The sequence below is a fragment of the Mirounga angustirostris genome, unplaced genomic scaffold, assembly GCF_029215605.1.
Source record: "Mirounga angustirostris isolate CCGP_5_RB_7025 unplaced genomic scaffold, mMirAng1.0.hap1 SCAF_4, whole genome shotgun sequence".
In the NCBI taxonomy this organism is placed as follows: Eukaryota; Metazoa; Chordata; class Mammalia; order Carnivora; family Phocidae; genus Mirounga; species Mirounga angustirostris.
This window is the reverse complement of record NW_026991712.1, coordinates 67,831,979-67,845,781: the sequence shown is the minus strand read 5'-3', so window position 1 is coordinate 67,845,781 and position 13,803 is coordinate 67,831,979.

Here is a 13,803-nt window from a genome sequence, read left to right as displayed (position 1 = left end):
TTTCCTATTTTTTACCTGAGCTATTGTTCTTTTTTATGTCAGATACTTGACATGTTAGACTAGAGAGGAGGAATTAAAACTTGACTAATGGTCCCAAATAATTTAGAGTTTAAATCATTCAGATAAAATAAGTGGTATAAATGGATGCTTGTTTTTAAGAAGTGGATGTGTCTTTTAGCAGACATTATTTGGTGTTTAAATTATAGTTTATTTTCTCTGTCCTGTTTTCTCTGTTTCCTGGAGAAATGGTGTTGTAGGCATTTTAGAGAACTTATGTGAAAGGCAATTTTTCAATGTAATGCTTTCTGTGTAAAAGCACCATAGAAACATAAACTTTTCTCATCATACTTCTTTCTTTTAATAGAAAGTATTATTTTTCCCAAAGGGAAGTGAAGAAATTAAATCACAGACAAATGAGAGGATTGTCTTGTAAAACCAGATAGTCTTTAATTCAGTTGAGTAATTATTTTATTCTTCATACCTGAGAAGTCCTTTATTCCTTCAGGTCAGAGAATTTGTGTTATGTTGTTTTCTCTATGTATTTTGCGTGTTTTGTATGTCTGTATTTCCATATGTGTGGAACAAATTTGCTCCATGGCATAGAAGGCATAAAAAAAGCCACATCCCTATGTTTTTTAATTTTCAAATAAAATTTGGCTCAGGCCCCATTTAATGGTAATATTTTCAATCCTCAGAATGATATTCTTCTCCTCAGCTGGCGTTTCTCACACTGGATCTTAGCTTCCGTTTGAGAGCCCCACTGTGATGTCCTTCTGGCTATCTGCAGTGGATTGTTACCATGAAACAGTGGCTCTTACGACCATGATCAAGTCCACCTTTATCTGTTGTCCATTACCAAATGGATATTTAGACTTTTTCCCCCTTTCTTTCCACCCAGGAGCCATAGCTATCTGTGGTAACCATAGCAATGGGTGTTAGGAAAGTTTCTCTCTTTGGATCAGAAGAACCTCTCCTCCAGAGCCCTCTGATTTTTTCAAGACCCCCAAACTATACTTTAGATGTCACATTACTCATGGTGGATTATTTTCATGGATACTATGATACTGTGATTTATAAGAAATTTATATTTGGTCATTGTTTCCATTTCTGGCACAGAGCTCTTAAAATCCTTGGCATTTCCTAGGTGATAAGAGCAGAAAGGCATCTTTGGCTATGTTAATGAGGTCACTTTTGGATTGTACCTAAGGATGGTGGTTGGTTGTTGCCAGAGCCAAGCATATGATTAGAGGGTTCGAACATCAGTCTCATCCCCACCAAATCCATGGAGGGAAGAGGGGCTGGATATTGAGTTCAATCACCAATGGCCAATGATTTAACCAATCGTGCCTATGTAATGAAGTCACCATAAAACCCCAAAAGGACAAGGTTTGGAGAGCTTCCTGGCTGGTGAACACATGGAAATTTGGAGAGAATGGCATATTCAGAGTGGATATAGGAACTCTGTGCCCTTTCCCCATATCTTGCTCTATGCATTTCTTCTATCTGGCTATTCCTGGATTATATCCTTTTATAACAAACTGGTAATCTAGTGAGCAAACAGGTTTCCTGAGTTCTGTGTGCTACTCTAGCAAATTAGTCAAACCCAAGGACGGGATCATGAAAGCCTCTGACTTATAGCCAGTCAGAAGTGCAAGTAGCTACCTGGACTTGCAATTGGCATCCTGAGTTGGAGGGGGTCATTGGAACCTCCAATTTACAGTCAATTGGTCAGAAATGATGCAAGAAAGATGTTGGGGTCCAAAGCTGATGGCCAAGAAAGAATTCTTGAGACATCTTTGGTGCAACAAGGTGATTTTATTAAAGCACGGGGATAGGGCTCATGGGCAGAAAGAGGTGCACTGGGGTCATGAGGAGTGGCCCATTATATACTTTCAAGTTGGGAGGGGGTTAGGAGGAATTTGGAAGCAAGGTTTCCAGGACCTGAAGGAGCTAGCTATTGTTGGGAAAAAGTCATTTATTACTGTCTAATAAAACCTTAGTCATGAGACCCTTCAGATGTATATCGGTGGGCCATATGCTTGGGGGATGATTGCCAACATGTATCCTGGGGGGTTGAGAGATAAAGGAAATTTCCAAAGGAATTTTTATAAGTTCAAGTGGACTTACAGGGTTATAGAGGTTGGGCTAAGATTGCCTTTTGCCCTTAGTAAAGTATCAACATTGAGGCAGTTGAGTCCCTAAAGGAATGCCACTCTGCCTGTTTCAGGGACTTGTCAATGGGCTGTAGGTAGTAAGGAGATTTAATACTTTTTCTTCTGCCTTTGTTTCCCACATCAAGAAGCACAGGCAATAACCTGGCCTTGTGATTGGTGTCCAAAGTGGAAGGTAGTCTTGTGGGACTGAGCCCTTTACCTGTGGAATCTGATGCTCTCTCCAGACAGACAGTGTCAGAATCGAATTGCGTGGTAAGACACCTAGCTGGTATCCTGAAGAATTGCTTGGTGGTATTTGGGGAAACCTCCCTGCATTTGGAATTTGGTATAGAACCCCTTTAGGTACCATGAAATGTCTGCCAAAACATGTCCATCTTTTTTATAGGAGAGCACAAAAGAACATTTCTGCTTCCTTAAAAGTTGGTTGATGTCTAAAATACAGCCCTGCTGTACCTGGGCAAAACAAAAATCTTTTTCACTTTTCTAGAAATTTAAATCCTCGCTGCCTGGTCATGGTGTCTGCATGTGGTTGGCCTACCAAAGAACACACCCAAGTGGCTGGATACAGATAGGGACTGGTCTCTCCATTCTGCAGGCAGTGCTGAGTATTCTCCAGAGCTGCAAAATAACCATGATCATTTTCTCAAAATCATTTTGCTCCAACTGTAGAAGCTATAATACATGTTGGGGAACAGTATGCTTAGAAAGATTCTTAGCAATGGGGGGGAGGGATTCCCATTATACAATATAATACATTTGCTTCAAAAATATGTCACACCTTTATATAAAAAAAGCACAAATCTGGCTTGATGTTTGCTCATCAGAGCTGTCATGAAATTCAGTCTTGGTCATTTGGGGCCCACTTTTTCCTATTCTCTCAGAATGATATAGGAGCCGCAGAATGTGCTAAGTCTAGAGCACAGTTTCTCAATCTTGACACTATTGATATTTTGGAGCAGATGCTTTCTTGGTGGGAGAGACTGTAGGGTGTTTAGTAGCATCCTCAGCGTCTACCCACTAGATGCCAGATCTGGGTGCTTCTCTGAGAACTATTCCCCAACTTCCCATTCCCTGCTTCAACTGGGACAACTGAAATGCCTCCAGGCATCAACAAATATCCCACTGAGGGCTCATCACCCTTGATTGAGAACCACTGGTCTAGTACAATTGGGAAGAAGCTTAATTTCAGTTCTACTTTTCCTTGCTGCTACTTACCTTTGTCTCTGGCAATGCCTTGCCTGTCATGGTCTGAAGGCTTATGCGCCCACTTTCCTCTTGCTGAGTCATGAAGATCTTTACCAAGGCTCCCAAGCTTATTGCATAGGCTTTTTAGGTACACATACCAATGATTCTTCTTAGTTATTACAAGGCCCTGAAGTGTGTTGTGTATACTGGGTAGTGTCCTTCTTGGGAGACCCTGTCTTCCACTGTTTAGGGATCTAGCTGTTTCTGAGTTCAGATCTTTTTATTTCTTCATTTCTACACTTCTTCTCATCTTAAAAAATCTTATTCAAGTCAGTTAGAGCAAGACAAATGTCTATGATTTCCCTCATATGTGGAATTTAAGAAACAAAACAAAAGAGCAAAAGAAAAGAGAGCGAGAGAGAAACCAAGAAACAGACTCTTAACCCTGGAGAACATACTGGTGGTTACCAGAGGGGAGGTGGGTGGGGGGATGGGGGAAATAGGGGATGGGGATGAAGGAGGGCACTTGTCGTGATGAGCACTGGGTGATGTATGGAAGTGTTGAATCACTATATTGTACACCTGAAACGAATAGAACACTGTATGTCAACTATACTGGAGTTAAAATAAAAAACTTACTAAAAACTTTTTTGAAACCCTTAGGAAATTAGTTTTGAGAGCAATTCTTAATTATCTGGGAAAAGTAGAACCACACTTGCAGGACACAAAGCCCTGGTTTCCTTGTCAGTGCCCAGTATGGAGACAATGTAACCAATCTATCCTCTTTTACTGATGTTATTATTCTAGAATACTTTTCCTTTCCTGTATTCTCTCTCTTTTTCTTCTTTCTTGTGTCTTCCTTTTCTGTCCTGATCCAAAGAAGGCAGTTATGAGCATAGCAAATCCAGATACATGAGAAGGAATGGGAACCTTAGCTCTCCTACATGTCTGTGGATTCAGAGAAGGCAGAAGCTGGGAGTTATGCCCATTTACCAAGAGAAAAAAAAGTTTTATGTGTTTGGATGGGACCCCCAAACCATTTATTGTAAAGTGAGAAATATAACATTAAAAAAATTTACAATGCCAGTACAATGATCTGCTTCTTTCATTCCTTTTTTCAAATTCATTTTGTCTGCATTCTTCAGCTTGTAAGCAGACACTGTTCAAACCTTGAAGTCAAGAGTTCTGGCTTATTTCCAGAGGTGAGGGAGCAGGCTGTGGGGAGCAATGCATACCTTAGTGGAAATACTTTGCCATGGGAGGGGTGGCTGCTATAATTTCTTAGAACATTAAAAAAAACCCCAAAAAACCCTTTTTGAATCAAAGTGAAGGCTGGGGCAGGTTTGAGATTCATCTATAAATTGGGATGGAAAAACTCCTGGCAGGGTTTCCAAGGCTGGAAAATCACTAATTTTCCTTTTCCTTATCCACAAAAGGTCAGGAGGCTTATTAGTTCCTGGATAATATAGTGCCCATACTCTCAGACAGTTCCCAGAGGGGATTCTCTTCCAGGCCACCCTTTATGCACTAGTCCCCCAGTGTCCCCACCCCCCTCGGGCCTCTGGAGAGTGTTGATGAGGTTGCTCAGGCCTGTCTCTGACTCTGTCCTCTCCTCTCTATAGTCACTGAAGGTGAATGAAGGACAGTTTCATTTGAATCCCTGAGTACCATTCTCAAACTTGTCTAGACTCATCTTAACTGATGCTCAGTAGCTGCCAACATTGTCACCTCATTTGCACCCCAATTCATAAGCCAATAGTATCCCAGATGATGTTGCTGTATGTAACAGTATTTTTTCAAATAGACTTAATTTTTGAGAACATTTTCAGGTTTACAGAAAAATCGAATGGAAGGTAGAGTTTTCTCTCATGTGCCCTGGCTCACATATGCACGGCCTCCTCCATTATCAATAACCCCACCAGAGTGGTACTGGTGTTATAACTGATGAGCTATATGGGTACATTATTATCACCCAGAGTCTGGAGTTTACATCAGCATAATAACATGTTAAGTTGACTCACATTATACTTAGGCATGCAAAGAAAATATAGCCATCTAACAATTTATAGCAAAATAGCCCAGATATACTGAAATAAAGGTCTAAGTGGTCAGATAATGAATATCACTGAGCCTAAAAAATTAAAGCTTCCCTTTTCCCTGGCCAGTCTACTTGACCCTCTTGCATTGTTCTCTCTGCCCTCATAGGTAAACACTTATTCTGAATTTTGACTATCATTCCATGTATTTCTTTATGTTTTTACTTCATAGTTATAGAATATGAGAGACAGTCAAGTATCGTGGTTAACCGCATACAGTCTGGAATAGAAATGCCTAGATATGATCTCTGGGCCCCTGTGTACTAGCTAAGCAGTGTAAAAGTTATTTAACTTTTTTATATATACACCTTAATTTTCCCAACTGCAAAGTGGGGATAAGAGTAACTCATTTAGCACATGTAAAATACTTAGAACAGTACCTGGTGAAAGGAAGCTCCATGGTAAATGTTTGCAATTATTACTAGGTTAAGACAATAATTTTGCATGATTTTAAGCTTTATATAAAGAATGTATTATGTATATGTATCCTTTTGCAACATCCATTACCTGCTTGATATTATGTTTGTGACCTAATATTTATCCATATTGACACACATAACTTTCTTTTATGGTATCTCATTGTGTGATGTTATCCCAATTTATTTACCGATTCTTCTGTTGAAAGGTATTTGGGTCCTTCTCAATTTTTTTGTTTTTGTTTTCAATAACAAAAATTCTATTATGAATATTTTTGTATGTGTCTCCCTATACTCAGGAGCAAGATTTTCTTTTTCTTTCTTTCTGTTTTTTTAAAGACTTTATTTATTTGAGAAAGAGAGAATGCGCGCATGCCCGAGCACAAGATGGGGGAGGGGCAGAGGGACAAGCAGACTCCCCACTGAGCACTGAGCCCTGTGTGGGGCTCAAGGAAGGGCTCGATTCCTAGACTCTGAGATCATGACCTGAGCGAAGTCAGATGCTTAATCGACTGTGCCACCTAGGCTCCCCAGCAGCAAGATTTTCTTATACACAATAGAATTTTTTAGGTTTTGTTTGTTTATTAAATAATTGTATTCACAATTTAGCTTCAATCCCTACCCTTCCCTCGAAACACATTAATCTCTCTAGACAGTGGGGGAGTTAAGCTCTCTGATTAAGGATAACCCTGTCCCTTTGGTTTAAAGCGGTCTCTTTTGGATGACTCCTATCTTTGAGTAGATGCTAAACTTTTATATTTCACTTCCTCTCCCTGTTCCTTGCTAAGGTGGCCTCCAAGTTTATAGGATGCGTGGGGCTCCACGATCTTGCAGCTGCAGGGGGAGGTGAGGAGGGCCTGATCTTTTTGCTTTCCTAAGGAACCTTGCTGACTGCCCGGCGGGCCTTCTCTCTGGTCTGGCATTCACTACTAGGAACTGTGATCCTGATTGCTTTTCCTGGTGTTGAAGTTGTTTTATCTTATTCTCAGTCCTCCGCTGTTTCCCCAGCAGTTTCGGTAACTCCGCAGTACCCACCCATAGTCAATTGCAGGAACTGGACAGGCTGTGAGGAGCCTGGAGCGCTGCCGGCAGCTCATGGAACCGTCCCGCCTCTGGACTGCCACACAGCTTCTGCACTGGGCTGGCCATGGCTGCAGAGTCTCCTGGGCCCCACCCCCGCCCACGACACACAGCTAAGCAGGTCGGGGTACTATCGCCTCCCTCAGCGTTCTGTGGCTTTTGCTAACTATCTGGATGCTTCTACTTTGTCTCCGTTTGGGGTTCAGTCTCAAGAAGGGGAAAGTGTGAATGCTCGTATTTGATTTCTCAACTTTACCCTCTTCTCTGATTGAAGATGTTCATGTGGGCAAGAAAGGTCGGGATTCCCCAACCCTTTCTTCTTTGGAAAGGACTTCCCATACAGCCCATCTTCTTGATGTGCACTTGCCCTGCCCTCTCCTCTTTGGCCAAAATGGCTGGAAGGGCGTGGGGAGAGACAAACCCGTTTAAGGTTATGGGCACAAACATGACGTAGTCACAGCATCGAACTTGCTACCCACATGCCAGAACACAGCCTTTAACAGGGAGAGTCCTGCTGACAACGACGGGATAGGAAACTTCAATGTGGATCCTGACGGGAAATCAGAATATGTCATTTGTGTAGTTCATATGCTTTGCGAGGCAGACAAAAACCCTGTATTCAGGGAGGACCTGCTGGGGCCAGAGATCGGGCTCTGCTGAGTAATTCTCATGTGCAGTCAGGAGTACATGAGCTGCAGGGCAGTGTCAGAGCTTAGCCAAGGCAACGGAAGAGCGGGGGTCACCAGACAAAGGAACCTGAACGCGCCGCGCAGCGGCCACGGGTCCCGTCATCTGTGTGGCAGGTGCGGAGAATGTGCTTCACGATCCCCCCGCGGGCTCCGCCACCACTGCGTGGGGACGGCCAGGGCTACTTTGCTCAGAACTCTGTTATGATCTCCCTACAAATGATCTATAGGCCTCCCAGAATAGGATATTTCATGTCTTTTGCCTCATAATAATAGTTTTAAAGAATTGAGGGACAGGGAAGAAGTCAAGGTGACCATTTCAGATTGTCATTAGCTTGTTCATAAAAGAACCCTATAAACTTGCCAATATTATTACAGTCTAGTTAGTTGGAGGCATCACTGCATTTCAGGGGTGCCCTGGGTGAAGGGCTATATTCCCTCTGTCTCCCACCCTTATATGGCTGCTCTCGCAGGGCATCCATGAATTAATTCAGGTATGGTAAATGGGAAGGACATGCAAAGTCTCCCACGGCAGAAGCAATTTCACGAAAAGAGAGCAGAGAGCTTAGTTAGGAAGATCTTTGGTTTTTGTGAAAATCCTCTCTTTAGATATTAGTTATGGGAAGAGGAGTTAGAATCTAACATGCAGGAATGAAAGAGTCTAGCTGCTTGCAGAAAAGGCACAGGTTAATTAAAGATTCAACATTTTCACCCCTGAGTGCAGGATAATGCTAGCTAACCAAGTGGCAATTTCATAGACTGGGCTTAATGATTTGATGACGAGCCATCCTGGGTTTTACCAGTTATGAGATGACAGGAGAGGGGTAACAAAGTTAGCTGGAAAGGAAGAAAACAGAGGCCGACTATCTCTGGGAGACATTTTAACTCATCCTCACTCTGATACGATTGCACGACTTCCTGGAAATGGGCAGATGTTGGTCCAAGTCAAAGGTCTTAGCCAAAGTTGTTATATATATGTGTATGTAAATCTGTAAAATTCAAAGGGATGGAGCCAAAAATACATGTTTAAATAAAAAAGCAAGGAAATGAAGGAAGGAGAAAAGAAATCATCTAGGGTAAAAGGAAAAGTAACAGAACAGTAGATCTAAATCTCTCTTTCTCTCTGTCTCACACACACATGCTTGCGCTCCATGTCGTTCCTGGTATTAATCTGGCCAAGTTTCTTAACCTGTTAGTGTTTCATTTCCATATTTATAAAGCCAAGTTCCTATAGCTGGCTTTCGATCTCACTGAGGGCTAGGTGGGTTAATGGAATCTTGCACTGGTTCTGAATATCAACCTTCTAAAGTGCAGAACCAAACTCCATTTTCCGTAGCAAACCAGAACCATCTCCTAAACGGAAAGAGTGGGTAAGGATGGCCAGCTTTTCCCTCCCCTGCACTCTCATGCTCCACTGGGGACACTGAGCTCTGATCCTGCAGGTCTTCTCCCAAGCCAGAACTCTCTTCTGATTTCTAAGATTAAATTGGACTTTGGAATTGGGGCGGGGTTGTATTTTGTTAGTGGGTGTTGACGGATTTTCGTTATATTGAGACCAGAGAATTGAGTGGCCAGCTTCTGAGAACACAGGCAAGAAAGAGGAAGAAGAATGTGCTGGAGTGTGAGACAGGAATGCATTCCCTGGACTCCACAATGTGCAGAAGCGAGATAGGACTCAGGAGTAATGTTGCACAGAATAATAAAAGTCTCTGGTGAGAAATCCCAATCCCTGTGATTAGCATCAGTAGCAGTAAGAAAAATGACCTTTAGCAGGGAGAGGTAGCTTGCAAATCGCCATTGTTTTGCTGCGACTTCCCTGCTGGTCCTTTATTAGTTTTCTTTTTCTGGGTCTGGAAGGCTCCGGGCTGGTTGTTTTTGGTGGACAGCTTCTCCAGCTTTCGTCCCTGCAATGGTACTAAAGGGTTACAGTTATCAACAGCAGACTCTTTCTGGGGAAGAGAGACATAATTTTCAAGGGGACCTAAAATAATTTAGTTCAGCAAAACACCATTATGATCGGCCAGCTCAAAAAAGTGCTACTGAACTGGCAATAATTCATCTGCCTCCTTTAACAAGGACCATTTAAATTGCGTTTGAACACTGACAACAAATACGCTTTCATTGTATGTCTGAAATTGTTAATGCTTCAAAGTTCCAGAAGAAAATACTGCATTGCAGCCCTCCGGTTTTTTGCAGAGAATTTCTGTTGGCCTGTGGCTGGCCGAGGAGGGGGCCGCGGAAAAGGCAGCCTGTTTTCAGCTCAACTCAGCAGATCCCTTAGCTCCAGGATACGGTGAGAAAAGCGTCCTCAGCTAGCTGTGGGGGCAAAGGAGGCTGGGGAGAGAGGGTTAGATGCACAGGTACTAATTAAATCAGGTTTGTTATCTTCATTTATTCATGTAAAAAATGTATTGGGTATTTGTTAGACAATACATTTTCTTCAAATAGACGCTTTTTGCTATTCTGGAGAATGTATGGAACAGCTCCAAGATGCCAGATACATTGTGACCATTCCCATAGGCCCTGCATGACCACAGCAGATGGACATGCCGAGTCTCGGCCGTTAGCAGACTGGTCAGAGAAAGGCTTATTGCAAGCTGAGCAAGATTTAGTGGAACATTTGTAAGATAATGATGTTCCTGCATTCATACATTCATGCATGCATTCTCCATGCACCGAATGAGTATTTCTACCACATTCTAGACACTGGAATCGCATATAAACAAGATCCAAACTGTCAAGGGCTGCAGTTACCCCTTAATCCTCACCAAACTGCGGTTCTCAATGGTGTCCAGAAGTCTCTGTTCCCTGGCACCCTGGGCTGACTTCAACACAGCAAGTGTGTTCTAGTCTGGCCCATGCTGTTTCACGCCATTTGCCTTTAAGTTTTTGCTGCCGAATTCCATTGGCTAAGAAGTGGGGGCACACACAAGACACACAAGCATCTCTTTTGCTACAGCTGACTTGTGATTTAGGTACTGTCTTTATCACCATTTCGCAGATGGGGATGCCGAGGTAAAGTGACTTGCCCAAGGTCCCTCGGCTGGTGAGCGGCCGAGCTGAGATTCCGACTCAGATCTGTGGATTCCCGCCAGGGTCCTTAACCACTGCACCTGTGTTCCTGGGGTGAGGGTGGGGGTTGGGGGAGGGTCTTAGGATGAACTGCCTTTGGCGCGGGGAGAGCAGAGCTTACACATCAGAAGCCCATTAGAGGTGGCTTATTTTACATTTTGACCATCCTTATAAAAAAAAAAAATCCGTTCGGTTTTTCCGTGGCCGTGGTTTAGCCTCCTGGGGTGTGTATCTCTACTAAGGAACTAGTCTGCCGAAGGTTTGCCTTCTCTTTCTCTCTCCTCCCTTCAATGCATCATGTTATCTAATTCCTTATTAGGGCGTTGTTTCCTTAAATCAGTTATGATGGTTTCCTCCTGCAATACATCCATCTAAAAGTCTGCTTTAGCAGCCCTGTGCATTTTGTCTTTAATGGTATACAGAGAACCACACAAGAAAACCTACTGTATGAGACTAGTGTTTTTCTACAACAACATGCAGCTTCTAAAAACCATGTCTCGAGTTTAAACAGAGAAGCCTTGGCTATTACTCCAAAAGCAGGTTTGTCTGGGGAAAAAAAAATGTTTGCCGTTGAGAGCAGTTTGAAAGAGGCTTTTGGTGAGCTTTTGTTCTTGCCTGTTTAACAGCTTAAGGTTTAAAGAAGGCTATGTGAGTTCACCTTTTGCATTTGAGTCCAAAACTGAATTCATTAAAGATCTCTCTTGAGCCTGCCGTGAATTTCAGTGCTCCTGGGAGGATGCTCCAGGCTCACTTAACTGGTTTGAAATCGTATGGCCTCAGGCTCCACCGTCTTTATTTGGAGGAGGATGTGAAGCTGGAAAATTAGTTCAAAAGCTGCAACCACTTTTTCCCTTTCCTCTCTAATTTCTGTTGTTCAGCCTTGGTTCCACACTATTTGCAATATTTTAAGAACCATTCCAGAGGACGTAGGTCATTGCAGTTAGCATTAACATCATTCAATCACCTTCTCTATTACTTTTCATGTTTGCACCTACGTAATCCATATGTATGTGGTTTGGGACTTGGGAATTTGGAGGATGAAAACGTACAGCAGATCTTTTCTCCAGCCCCAGATGGAGTATTTATTTGTTTTTGTTTGTGGTCTTTGGGGTATATGTGTGTGTACTGGGGAGGTGGGGAGAGGGAAGAGGAGAGTGGGAGGAAGAATATAGAAAATAGAGAGCACTTTGATCTCTGACCACCAGATGTGCAGAAAATATATGTATTCTCTGCAGAAGGGCATCCAGGAGGGAGGAAATAGGATGCATCTATGGAGGATGATGTCTGTGGTTTCCTAATTGCTCTGAACCACTTTTTCCCTCAATTTAAATCACAGGCTATCTATCTATCTGTATATCATACCTGCTCTGTGAAGCCGAGCAGGACCACCTGAGCTTCTGAGCACATTTAGAGAGGGGCTGTTCATACTAAAAACCTGTGATTGTCTTTTGATGTGAAACAAGGTCTAATCAGTTCAGCTAAATTGGTCAGCAAGAGCAAGAGCAGATGGGGAAAAGGTGGCCCAGGAAGTGACTGACGCTGTCGTCATGGGGCTGAAATGTGGAACTCTGTAGAGGAGGGCTGGAGGGCAGGTGGCTGAAGAGCCAGCTGTCTTGACTGTGGATGCAGAATATTACTCCAGAAACACCGTCTGGACTCCAATCCCATCTCGGATAATGGTGGGACTTTGATTAAATACTTAACTCCTAAGCCTCAGGATCTTCATTTCTAAGATAATAATAATAATGAGACTTAGTTCTTAGGTATTTTGAGAGAATTAATGAAGTAATGAATGTAAAGTACTTGGTACAGTGACTGGTACAGAGTATGTGATCAATAAATGCTGAATAAGAATTGGATGGCCATTATTCTTCAGCAACTAGATGTGCCAAAGACTGGCTACTTTTTTCCAATCCCATTTTCCTTTCCTCCTGGGCACACAGCTATGACATGTCCCAGCCTTCCTTGTATGAGCTGAGGCCATTTACTGGGCTATGGGAAATGGCTTGTGGGCAGAAGCGAGAACACCCCTTCCAGGTCTGGTCCATAAAAGCCTCATGTGCAACCCCCATGTTCTCTCTCTTCCTCCATCTGGTGGATGAAGCCAAGACGCAGCAGGAGAGCCCAAAGTATCAAGGGATAGTGGAGCAAGAAGTAGAGGTCCTGGATGACTGTGTGGAGACGAACATCCTTCTTTCTCTCTACCTCGGTCACCAACTGGACTTGAGTCAGAAATAAATTTGACTATGTGAAGGCACTGAGATTTTTGAGTTACTGTGTTTAGTATTAGTGAGTTTCACCTTATGATACAGGATCTCATGTGCATGTCAGAGCATGTGGTAATAATCTGGAAATCCATATTTGAAAAAGTTCTCACTTTAATTTTGACACAGAATTGGTTATGTATTAATAAATAAATTACCACCTGGTTAAGTGGATGGAAAAAAAATGATGTGGTATTACACGGAAATAATCAGAGTCGGGCTAATCTAGGACTAAGAGAGAGACACTTACATAGCCACATAAGGAGCTTTAAAAAAAAATTAGTCCTTCCCCAAGTCATGCTGGTTCATGTTGGTGGTACAAACAGGTGTTATGCAGTTGATGCTCTAAGGGAGTGTGTCAGTTAATCTTTTACTGGCACCAAGAGCAAAAGTGAGAGATATGGGTTCCCTTTTTTTATGACTTTTGAATATGATTCCTTTTGTGAACTAGATCCAACAAAACAAAATACCACCCTTCCACCCCAACAACCACCCTTCACAACACTGGAACTAATATTTTTCCTGATTAGCCTAAGACTTGGCATAATATTTAAAAATCACATGAATGGATTATCAGGAAAAAATTAAGGAAGAAATAAGTAGGAAGCATAATTAGCATATGGTAGGCTTGGCCTCTAGGATTAGCATGCTGCTGTCCATGGTTGAAGGAATTATTCTGCCCTATTGTCCTTGGCCTTCAGTGCTTGGTGCATATGGTTAAAATGGAATTCAGAGCACCTACTCTTCCTGGTTAAGAAATGGGGCAGGTGAAAGACAAGGGTTTGAATGCAGAAAGAGAGAAAAAAAATCTAATCCCTCAAACAGAGCTT